Below are 13,062 nucleotides of genomic sequence, written 5' to 3' on the forward strand. Positions count from 1 at the left end.
GTTTTAAAGAAAGTTCTGCAAGTAAAACTTAACTTATGGGTCTGGACAATGCTTTATTCCAGAAGGAGCAGTTTTTTTAATGCATCCACTCACTTCAAATTGTGCAATATTAATATCTGTAATACCTGAAACTACTAATACAGTGGTGCCTCGCAAGACGAAATTAATTCGTTCAGCAAGTTTTTTCTTCTTGCGAGTTTTTCGTCTTGCGAAGCACGGTTTCCCATAGGAATGCATTGAAAGTCAATTAATGCGTTCCTATGGAAACCGCTTGCCAGGCTGGTGGTGCGGAGAAGGGCTTTTCTCCCCACCGCTTCAGGACAGGTATGGGAACAGAGGGGAAGGGGCGCAGCTCTTCTTCTCTGTTCCCGGGGCTTGCGGTGGGAGGAGGGTTTTTCCTCCCCACCGCCAACATTCAGAACAGCATTCTGAATGTTGGCGGTGGGAAGGAAAACCCTCCTCCCACCGCAAGTCTTCAGGACAGCCATCCGAAGGCTGGCGCGGGGAGAAGGTCTCTCCGCCCCACCGCCAGGCTTTGGAGCAGCCTTCCGAAGGCTGGCGGCGGGAGGAGGTCTCTCTGCCCCACCGCCAGCCTTCGGAGGAGGTCCGAGGACAGTGGGGAAGACGCGCTGCGCTTCCCCGCTGTCCCAGAGATTTCCCTATGGGCTTTCGTCTTGCGAAGGAAGCCCACAGGGAAATTCGTTTTGTGAAGCGCCTCCAAAACGGAAAACCCTTTCATCTAGCGGGTTTTCCGTCTTGCGAGGCGTTCGTCTTGCGGGGCACCACTGTAGAAGGAGGAAGGGGATTTTGGTGCCTCCCAGTATTAGAAACTCGGATATATAAGCTAATTGACCAGTGGCACTTTAAACTTAGGTTACGTTCACAACAATGGAATGTCTAAGTGTCATTATTACTATTATTAGAATTATAGAATCTTAGAGTTGGAAGGAACCCAAGGGTCATCTAATCCAACCCCCTGCAATGCTGGAATCTCAGCTATAGCATCCATGACAGATGGTATCCAACCTCTGTTTAAAAACCTCCAAGGAAGGAGAGTCTACCACCTCTGATGGGAGTCTGCGCCACTTCCAGACAGCTCTTACTGTCAGAATGTGATTCCTAAGTTTAGTCAGAATCTCCTTTCTTGCAACTTGAAGCCTTTGGTTTGAGTCCTACCCTCCAAAGCAGGAGAAAACAAGCATGCTCCCTCCTTCATGTGACAGCCCTTAAGATATTTGAAGGTGGCTATCATATCTTATCTCAGTCTCCTCTTTTTCAGGCTAAACATACTCTGTTCCTTCAACCGTTCCTCATAAGGCTTGGTTTCCGGACCCTTGAACATCTTGCTTGCCCTCCTCAACATTCTTCTTAAGTTGTGGTGCCCAGAATTGGACACAGTATTCCAAGTGTGGTCTGACTAAAGCATAATAAAGGTAAAGGTAAAGGGACCCCTGACCATTAGGTCCAGTCGTGGCCAACTCTGGGGTTGCGGCGCTCATCTCGCTTTATTGGCCGAGAGAGCCGGCGTACAGCTTCTGGGTCATGTGGCCAGCATGACAAAGCTGCTTCTGGAGAACCAGAGCAGCGCACGGAAACGGCGTTTACCTTCCCACTGGAGCGGTACCTATTTATCTACTTGCACTTTGATGTGCTTTCGAACTGCTAGGTTGGCAGGAGCAGGGGGAGAAAAGAAGAGACAGCCTCCTGCAGGGTAAATGTTGGAGACATCACTCACAGTTTCCAGAAGCAGGGGAAGAACAACAGTAAAGTATAATCCTGGCTGCATTATAGTTAATACCCCCATTATTATTGTTGGAAAGGGAATTTTGATTTATTAATACCCTAGTTGGAGATGAGAGCAAAAATTAAGGTGAATGTTTCCTGCTGAGTAACTCTCTTCCTCTGTTGCTATCTTTAAAGCCTCCAGCTGTTTATTCAGAACCATTAAATTAACCTCCGGGTGCCTCAAGATGAGTCGGCTTAAGGAAAAGTTGAAGCTTCCTCTTCGGCATTGATCTAACTCGCCTCATCTCAGCCCTCCTCACAAACTAATCAATTGACATGTAGGCATGATTCTTGTGGTTATTCAGTAAAAGAGAAGGACCTGGACATCTTTTAAACTCAATCTTTTTAAAACACAACAACTGTGTATGCCAGCCTATAGATAAATATAGATATAGATACATAATATTATTAATTTTCTTAAGGCAATGTAGGGGGCTCAGTTTCAAAAGCGCCCTCTTGGGTAAATACATTTAAGTGCTTCAGTCCTGCAAAATTTATGTGGAGAATTTCAATTAGAAAGTCGCTGAGTTGGGCTTCTGGTTGCATGTAGCTTTTTTGGTGTTTTAGTATAAAACACCAAAAATATAGTATATTTGCCTATTGACTTCCTTCACTCCCTGATTGACAGCATAATCCTATGCACCTTTACTCAGCATTATTATTATTATTATTATTATTATTATTATTATTATTAAAATTGTTATACCACCCTTTATCCAAAGATCACAGGGCGGTTTACAAAATAAAAACACAAAAATATATAGCATAATAGCAAACAAAACTTTTAATTACCGTATTTTTCGCTCTATAACACGCACCAGACCATAACACGCACGTAGTTTTTAGAGGAGGAAAACAAGAAAAAAATATTCTAAACGAAATAGTGGATATATGATTTTTGTGGTTCATGCTGTGGCCACAGACATGTGATCTGACAGTGAGTTTGGAGTAGCCCAATGCAAAAATCCTGAGGATCCATGTGGATCCATGCTTTGTAACCACGGAGGAGGGAAGGAAGGGGAACCATGGATCCTCTGCTCACGACTGCAGCAGATCCCCCCCGCCACCCGCAGGCATTCGCTCCATAACACGCACAGACATTTCCCCTTACTTTCTAGGAGGAAAAAAGTGAGTGTTATGGTGCAAAAAATACGGTATTTATATCCTGCTTTTCCTCAAAGGAGCACTAAGAAGAAAACATGGCTCTCCACTTTCCAATTTTATCCTCATAACAACCTGGTGACGTTACATACAAGAAATTGTGACTGGTCCAAGCCGAGGTCGTCCAGTGAGCCTCATGACCAGGGTTTTAAATATGAATTTCCTCAGTTCTCGTTTGGCACCCCAGTATATTTGTGACCATGCCAAGGCTTACTCTCAAGGACCTCCCAGCCTTAGGCACATCTACCTGAGATTAAATCCCATTAAATGTGATGGGACTTACTTCTGAGGTAATATGCGTAGGACTGAGTAGGTCAAGATGTGAGAGCTAGAGGTCCACACATCTGGGCCTACTGACATTTCCTTGTAACCTCAGAGGTGATGGGGGTGGACTTTGGTAATATTTTGTAAAAGATAACCCTGTGCAAGACCAAAATTTGGTTCCCCACAAATGGGATTCTCCTTATTGAGGGTCCTGGTTGCGTGCAGACCCCTAGGACTCCCCACAGGGTTAAATTTGTTAAGGGTGTAGCCCCAGCCCCAGCTGTGGCCTCAGGATCACGTCAGACTGTTTGGGCCAATCGCGTGAGGTGGCGTGATCCCAGGGTCTATAAATACGGCAGCGTGAAACAATTTGGGGCACTTGCTTTGCGCTGCCAAACACCTTCCCGCCCTCCCTATTGTTAGGCAGTGCTGCTCTGGCCTTGCTTTGGGTTGGGTCGCCTGTTTTGGAACAAGGGCTGGGTAGGAATTTTTTCCATTTGGCAGACTGGCTAGAGCCACTTGGTTTTTGCCTACCCTCTCAGCAATCGTCACAACTTGTAAGGTTTGGCGGTTAGGCACTGGCTTATTGAAATGTGGGGGAGGGGAGGTGCAGCCATCACCTGCCCATCATAGAATCATAGAGTTGGAAGAGACCACAAGGGCCATTGAGTCCAACCCCCTGCCAAGCAGGAAACACCATGAGAGCACTCCTGACATATGGTTGCCAAGCCTCTGCTTAAAGACCTCCAAGGGAGGAGACTCCACCACACTCCTTGGCAGCAAATTCCACTGTCAAACAGTTCTTACTGTCAGAAAGTTCTTCCTAATGTTTAGGTGGAACCTTCTTTCTTGTAGTTTGGATCCATTGCTCCGTGTCCGCTTCTCTGAAGCAGCAGAAAACAGCCTTTCTCCCTCCTCTATGTGACATCCTTTTATATATTTGAACATGGCTATCATATCACCCCTTAACCTCCTCTTCTCCAGGCTAAACATGCCCAGCTCCCTTAGCCGTTCCTCATAAGGCATCGTTTCCAGGCCTTTGACCACCTCCAGGAACAGGGTATTCCAGTAAGGAATCTGGGGGTCCTGGACCTTGTCTGAAGCCCGCTTGAGGGGCTAGAGCCATGCCCATAGCTGTCAATGTTTTTTCCCTTTTTAAAAAGGGAAATTCCCTTATTCTGAATAGGATTCCTCGCAAGAAAAGGGAAAAGTGGAGAGCTATGGCCATGCCAGGACCACAGGAACCCCGGGGTGAGCTTCGGTTGCTCTTCATCGATGTTGCTCTCTCATTTGGTGTTTACCCTTTCAGGCTACCAGTCAGAGAGGTATGGAGTCACTTATAGTTTGTTGCCAATGCCCAGTGGCGTAGCGTGGGGGGTGCAGGGGGGGCCGGCCGCACCGGGCGCAACATCTGGGGGTTAGGGTTAGGGGACGCAAATCCACGGGTTAGGGGGTGCAAATCCATGGGTTAGGGGGCGCAAATTACTTGCCTTGCCCCGGGTGCTGACAACCCACGCTATGCCACTGCCACTGCCTAATCCAATACCGCTCAATTTTCTGTATTTCAATAAAGTTGTGGCCTAAAAATTTGCCCAATAACTTAAAATAAAATAAGTGTCCATGTGAAGTTATTTCAGGGGGGATCTTGGGGGCCTCAAAGCGCAAATGGATCTTTTCAATTATGGATCTTCTCAATGTTGTGCCTCCTCATCTTGATGCCCTGTGCAGGGCAACTACTCACTCTGCCCTAAATCCGGCTCTGGAGGTGACCTCAGACCAGCTGTCTTATAGATGCAGCAGGGTTGCTGGAGGAAGAAATATCATCGGAAGTTTAAGGCGAACTAATATTTTGACAACTGGCAAATATGTTGAGAATTTGCATTCACCAAATTTGCAGAAGAGGGTTTAGTTGTCTTCAATGCATTGTTTATGTATAAAAGGAGTTGTGTGTTAAAACTTCTCTCAGTGCACTAAACTGGGTCCTTCCCCTTATCTTACAATATGAAGTTTCATGCATGCTGATGGAATTTTTAAAATCTTGGTGATAATAATTATTTTCCTCTATTGTTAGCAGTTACTCTGGGGAAATTCTGTTACAATATATTATTAACCAACAAGGTAAGTTTTGGTTTGGCTATTTGTTTTAATACTCCATGTCTGAGGCTATATTTTGGAAATATGCTAATACAAAATTGTAGTAGTCGGTGAAGAAAAATGACACCATGTGGATGACACCATCACCCGTCTTTTGACGAAACATCTCTTGTTCTGTTTCCTTTCAGATAAACAGAAATTAACTTCAAATCATCATTGCTCCCATTAAGTTTACATCACACATTCAGTAATGGTGGTGCTTTGGGAACTAAACTGTGAAGTTTCAATGTGAAAATTAAATTCTGGCACCTTGGAGAATTAACATCTCGGTGAGATCCCAAAGCTACAGCTAAATTATAAGAAAACAAAACAGGAAATTTATGTCAGCGCAATATCGTATTTGCTCCTTTCACAGCAAACATAAAATGAGCATGGACACTTTCCAGTAAAAACACTGCCAAGTCCAGGCCTGGAAATATGAGTGTCATTAGACTTGTAATACTCATCTTAGAAAAGGGTTGCTGGCAGTGCTAGTAAATGCATTTGGGAAATGGGACAGAGGAAAGCTGATGAGTGGAGGAAATGGGACATTCTGAGAAGTTATCTTATTCCCAAAGCCAAACTGGCTTACAAATGAACTTATTTCTTGATTTTTAGAAAGTAGTTCAGTTTCTTTGCAAGCCTAATATGCTGCTTGCCAATATGTGTCGTTGGCTGGAGAAGTTGCCCATCTCTACTTTCCTGTAAAAAATAACCCCCAACCCATATCGCTTGTGTGGTCCATATGCATTGTATATGCCAGTCACCTTCAACCTCTTGAGACAGGCATAGGCAAACTCCAGCCCTCCAGATGTTTCGGACTACAATTTCCATCATCCCTAGCTAACAGGGCCAGTGGTCAGGAATGATGGGAATTGTAGTCCCAAACATCTGGAGGGCCCAAGTTACCTATGCCTGTCTTGAGACCTGGAACTCACTTTTAGTCCTCTTGGTGCTAAACGGCCTGGGTCCAGTATACCTGAAGGAACTTCTCCACCTCCATCGTTCTGAGGTCCAGTGCCGAGGGCCTTCTGGCAGTTCCCTCACTAATATTTTTTTTTAAAAAAATTTATCATTTATATCCCGCCCATCTGGCTGAGTTTCCCCAGTCACTCTGGGCGGCTCCCAATCAGTGTTAAAAACAGTACAGCGTTACATATTAAAAACTTCCCTGAACAGGGCTGCCTTAAGATGTCTTCTGAATGTCTACAAGAAGTGAGGGAAGGGAACCAGGCAGAGGGCCTTCTCAGTAGTGGCACCTGCCCTGTGCAACGGCCTCCCATCAGATGTCAAAGAGAAAAATAACTGCCAAACTTTTAGAAGACATCTGGAGGCAGCCCTGTTTAGGGAAGCTTTTATTGTTTAATAGGTTATTGTATTTTAGTGTTCTGTTGGAATATGATGATGATGATGATGATGAAGAAGAAGAAGAAGAAGAAGAAGAAGAAGAAGAATTATATGCAGCAGCTATCAAGCAGGAACCAAAAGTAGGGAGCCAGGAGTTATGCTGGAGGTCAGCACCAGGGGGTCAAGCCAAGGCTCACATCCCAGTAAGCCAATTGCCAATGAGCACTATTGCCTACCCACCCACCCCTGTCAGAATCTCGACCTGAACCAGAGGTCTTATAGTTCTTCTTGGTGCTGAGAGCCTAGGTGGAAGATGACACCCCAGGATTCAGAAAACCTTTACTGCTTTGGGAAATGCTTCAACTTTGTAGCCCCAAGGGGTTACAGTATGTGTAAAGCTCTGAGTCCTTGATTCCAGGAGCAGATCTACACTCATGTTCTTAACAGTAAGAAAGGGGTTAAAGAAGAGTTATAGTAATGTAGGTGGACATATGATTCACTGCCTTTAGTGCTGACAATGTATCTAACGATATATCTAATATTGTTCCAAGAATGAGCATTCACACTTTGCACTGTGGGTGCACTTTGCGAGATCGTGCGTGGCTCTTTGGACCCCAGGGAACTTACTGTTTGTATGGGCTGGCCTGCCTCTCAGTGTTATTCTTTGGAGTTTCACGCCCAACCTCAGTTAGCCAATTTACACTGCTGGGAGGTGGGGCCAGTCCCATAAATAGGGGGAGGAGCTGGCAGCAGCCAAGCAGTTGGCTCTGGAGCTTCGCCCACCCAACCCTCCCTTTGTTTAATGTTTCTTGTTTTCAGGTTAACCTTTTTCTTCCTGTTTAGCGGGTGCTGCTACAGTCTTTTGACTAGTTGCTGTTGAAGAGCCTGGAAGAACTTCCTTGTAGCAATTCATCACAACTTTGGCGGTTTAAGGCCTTGGGTAGAATCCTTTAGTCTTTTCTTCCTTAAAATGGGGTGTGTGTGTGAAGTGGTGACTCACCCCCCATGCGTTGGCGATTCCAGGGTCCCCTCTTAAAAGGGGTTATATTTTGGGTGTCAATGGCCATACACTGAAAGGTCATACCCTGATTGTGGGGATATGGGCTGTGCTGCCTGCTACACTTAAGTCTTGCAGAGCACCCCCATATTCCATTTACCCTGATGAGCTCCCAGGCTGGGAGGGGTACACGCCCAATGCCGAAGCCAAGGTCTTCCTATACAGTGGTGCCTCGCAAGACGAAAAGAATGCGTTCCGCGAGTCTCTTCGTCTTGCGGTTTTTTTGTCTTGCGAAGCAAGCCCATTAGCGGCTTAGCGCTATTAGCGGCTTAGCGGGCTTAGTGGATCAGCTGATAAGCGGCTTAGCAGCTTAGCGGATCAGCTGTTAAGCGGCTTAGCGGATCAGCTGATAAGCGGCTTAGCGGATCAGCTGTTAAGCAGCTTAGCGGCTTAGGATCAGCTGATAAGCGGCTTAGCGGCTTGGAAAAAAGGGGGGGAACCCCGCAGGAACTCGCAAGACATTTTCGTCTTGCGAAGCAAGCCCATAGGAAATTCGTTTTGCGAAGCACCTCCAAAACGGAAAACCCTTTCGTCTAGCGGGTTTTCCGTCTTGCGAGGCATTTGTCTTGCAGGGCACCACTGTATTTGAGAGTTTAATAAAGTTGTGGCCAAATGTTAATTCCATAACACATTGTCATGAGTCATTATTCATTTCTGGTGATCCCTGAGGGCTGGGGCGGTCGCCGCCTGGTCACGCAATGTTAAACAGATCAATGTAGATCAAGCCCAGGAATCAGACAAGTCAGGACGAGAACAGAAGACATAAGGTTCCCATATGAAGTGGAATGTGACACAGTGGTGTAGAATGGGTTGCAGGCACCCGGGGCTGTGCAGAGGGAAGGAGAGAAATGGGTGGAGTATGTAGGCACATTCAACTGCCTAATGGCGTCTGCATCACCCAGAACACAGCTGCAGATATAAGAAAAGAAGAGCTGTTCCATTGTGTAGAAAGGTCACTTTCTGGTTTGTATGGAGAAGCTGTTTTCAATGGAGCCCAGTGACAGAGGTGTGCTGCTGTGCTGCTGTATTGAGGCAGCACTGGCTGTTGAAATTTTGCACCCAGAACAATTTTGCTCCCAGAACAACCTCCTACCTCTGCCAACTGCTCCTACAGCTCCTTTCTCCCACCCCACTTGCCGTGACTCTTGTGGTGTGCACACTCCCAGCATTGATCTGGGAAAAGGAGCCCTCCTTCAGAATTATGCATGGGGCCACCCAGCGCACTGACATTGCTTTGTGGCACTTTAAAAAACACAGTTTTGAAATTCCTTTAAACATCTGATTTTAAGAAATTGTGTTCAATTAAAGTAATTCGGCTTTGTTTGTGATAATTTGGAAAATTAATAAAGATGATTTGATTAAACATCTAAAAGAAAGTAGATGCACACAAGGGGTATATCTGCTCCAGGCTGAAGACTGATTGCACAGTAATTGGGGGGGGGGGGGTGTTCAACCGGGAAACAACACCAGCCTATTTTTATCCTCTTCCACTACCTCTGTGGCAGGGCCAGCTCAATACATTTTTGCACACAAAATGGTGGGCCCCGCCATGGTAGGGAAGAAGGGGTGAGTGAAGATCTACTGGGAACGGCCGCCGAGACCATATAACACCGGTCTTGAAAGACCTACATTGGCTCCCAGTATGTTTCCGAGCACAACTGAAAGTCTTGGTGCTGACCTTTAAAGCCCTAAACGGCCTCGGTCCAGTATACCTGAAGGAGCGTCTCCACCTCCATCTTTCTGCCCGGACACTGAGGTCCAGCTCTGAGGGCCTTCTGGCGGTTCTCTCACTGCGAGAAGCCAAGTTACAGGGAACCAGGCAGAGGGCCTTCTCGGTAGTGGCACCCGCCCTGTGGAACACCCTCCCACCAGATGTCAAAACGATAAACAACTACCTGACAACTACCAGACTTTTAGAAGACATCTGAAGGCAGCCCTGTTTAGGGAAGCTTTTAATGTTTGATGTATTATAGTATTTTAATATTCTTTTGGAAGCTGCCCAGAGTGGCTGGGGAAACCCAGCCAGATGGGCGGGGTATAAATAATAAATTATTATTATTATTATTATTATTATTATTATTATTATTATTATTATTACATCAGGAACAAGGGGGGGGGGAATAAAGATCTTCAAGATTGTTGAAGCCCATATCTGCTGCCGCAGTGAATCCTGCCACCCAAGGTGATTGCCTCACCTTGCCTCATGGGTTCGCTAGCCCTGCTCTGTGATGAGAAGGGCTCACAACAGCAACACCAAATGCAGCAGTCCTGGAGCAAGGCCAACTTACCCCATAGCAAGGTCAGGGCTGTGAGTCTCCGAGGCTGGGATTTAGCTTGGTATGCAATTCCCTCCTTAGTGGCAGTAGAGACCCATGCCTGCGTGCCCGCTGGCAGCATTTCTGTGCTTTCATGTTCTCGAGGCCATGACTGGTCAGGCGAGTGTCAAATTGGATTTGTGCTGCACCGAACACCTTGCCCACATTTCACAAAACTCTTTTCCGGCACTTTCGCCAGAAAGCAGGGCAGCGGGGAGAGTCTGTGAAATATCCACAGGGGCTTAACTATTCTTGCTTTTACCTTTTGAAAACTTTACGAGGTTGGCTGAGTGATTTGTGTTCTTGCTTTACCTTTGTATATTGTATTTGCACTGCACTCCGGCCCTCCTCTACCTTGTGCACTCCCTTGAAATAACTCTGAGGGGATGTGATCCTGTACGGGGGAATTTTTTATTTTTTTATTTTTTAGTGTATAAGCTTTTACCTTTAAAACAACAACAGTGCTCTCCCACAGGCAACCTGCAAACTTGTGCTGTTGTGTGTTTTTTGTAAATAATTTTAATTTGATTTTACAAATGTAATATGCATTTTCAACTGCATATTATTTCATCATCCATATTTCAGTCTCTCCCTATTGTCCAATGTATTTGTGACATTACAAGTCTTATTAAGATCCTGCTAAATGTTTTCATTTACTTACAGTGGTCTCTTAAATACATTATAAATCTTTCCCATTCTTTCTTAAAACTTTGTCTTCTTGGTTCCTGAGCCTTCTGGTCAGTTTTGCCATTTCAGCATAGTCCAACAGCTTAATATGCCATTCTTTTTTGGTCAGGACTTTATATTCTTTTCATCGCTGGGCTAGTAGCATCCATGCAGCCATCATTGCATACATAAAAAGTCTTTTCTGCTCCTTTGGAATCTCTGTACCTACAATTCCTAATAAATAAGCGTCTGGTTTCTTTATAAAGGCTATTTTAAACATCCCCCCCCCCCCATTTCATTATATATCATTTCCCAGAATGCTTTTGTTACCTTAAACGTCCACCACATATGATAAAAGGTACCTTCTTGTTCTTTACATGGCGTGACCAGGCACGACAGCCCCAGCCCCCAGGAATAAAGACTCTGACAACATTATGGAATTTAAAAATAGGCCACAACTTTATTAAACTTCTGAATGTAAGAAGACCTTGGCTTAGGCCTTGGGCATGTATCCCTCCCAGCCCCCCAGCTGGAAGGGGGGAGAACTGGGCCACATCAGGGTAAATGGGGGTGCTCTGCGAGACGTAAGTGTAGCAGGTGTTGGGATACTGCCAGGGAGATAAAGTCCATCATGGCCCCAAGCCGTTTGCCGGACGATCCATCGATCTCCCGTAGGTACGCAGTATCATCGATTAGCGACATGAGGTTTCTAGAAAATATCTTGCCACATTCTAGAGCAGTGTTTCCCAACCGGTGTTCCGCGGCACACTAGTGTGCCGCGAGACGTTGCCTGATGTGCCGTGGGAGGGAGGCGGGCGAGGCGGGCGGCGAGAGGTGGGGCGGCGGCGGCGAGGAGAGGCCACCCAGCGCGGGGCTCTTGCCATCTGCCTGCCTGGCTGCCTGCGTGGCGCTGACGTCACGGGGCTGTAACGTGCCCCACATAGGCACACGCGGGGCGGCGAGCGAGCTCCCTCCCACATCCCATCGCTGCTCGCTTCGGCCGGCCTACTGGGCTGTCGCAGGCGGAAGGCCTGCGCATGCGCGAGGTTTTCGCGCCTTCGGGATTGCCTTCACGCCTTCCTCCTCCCGGGTCCTTGAGAGTGCAGGAAGCAGCAGCGCGAGACCGGCGTTGAGCCTGGTAGGTATTGCGCTTGCCAAGGCAGTCATTTGGGAAATGAAAACTTGCAAAGCAAGCAACCAGTTCAATCTGAAGTACGTGTATGCTTAATATCCTGTATCTGAAACCTGTTCTGCCCCCTCCCCCACACTTGGTGCCATTTTCATCTACACATGCAGCAGAGTAAGTTGACCCAGAATAGTACCAATTCAGATGGCAGATGGGAGAATGACAGTGCTGAATGCTTTCCCATGTAGAACAGTCCCTGCAAATAAAAACCTAGCATATTTGGAAGAGGGATGCTAGCCTAACCATTACCTTCTATGCTGTTACTATTTTTTTATTTTTTTTTACATAAGTAAAAAGTTACCTTTCCCCATCTGGCATGGTGGTGTGCCTCGAGATTTTTTTCATGAAACAAGTGTGCCTTTGCCCAAAAAAGGTTGGGAAACACTGTTCTAGAGCTCATGCACACTCTGTCAGCAGATAATGCACAGCCAAAAGTCGCACTCAGGAGAGCATTATTTACAAGCTTTATTCAGCGTTGATCAGAACAGAGAAAGACATGACTGCCTGCGTCAGTGTCTCCAGCAGAGAGAGAAACGAAAGCAATAGCAAACATAAACATCCTGTGAACAGGAAATACGCAGGCTGTGACACAAACATCCTGCTCCCTTTTAAGGTGGAACGGAAATATTCTAACAGCAGGCAGCCCACCCCATATCCCCGCACGCAGGGTAGTTCTCTGACAAACTTTCAGTGTATGGCCAGTGACAACCATTATATAACTCCTTTAAGAGGGGGGCCCTGGAATCGCCACCGCAGGGGGGTGAGTCACCACTTCATGCCCCCCCCCAATTATAGGGAAGAAAAAACTAAAGGATTCCACCCAAGGCCATAAATGCCAAAGTTGTGGCGAATTGCTATGGGGAAGACAAAACCTTCCAATGCAGGAAAATTTCTTCCCGGTCCTTCAACAGCAACCAGTCAAAGACCGTAGCAGAGCCTGCTAAACAGAAATAAAAAGTTAACTTGCAAACAAGAAATATTAAACAAAGGGAGGGTAGGGAGGGTGAATCTCCAGAGCTGACTGCCTCGCTATTGGCGGCTCTGCCCCCTATTAATAAATGGGGCTGGCCCCACCTCCCAGGAAGAAACTTGATTACTGAAGCTGGACGTGAACCTCCAAATAATAACACTGAGAGGCAAGCCAGCCC

Source organism: Podarcis liolepis (assembly GCF_965112155.1).
Source record: "Podarcis liolepis genome assembly, chromosome: 13".
NCBI lineage: Eukaryota > Metazoa > Chordata > Lepidosauria > Squamata > Lacertidae > Podarcis > Podarcis liolepis.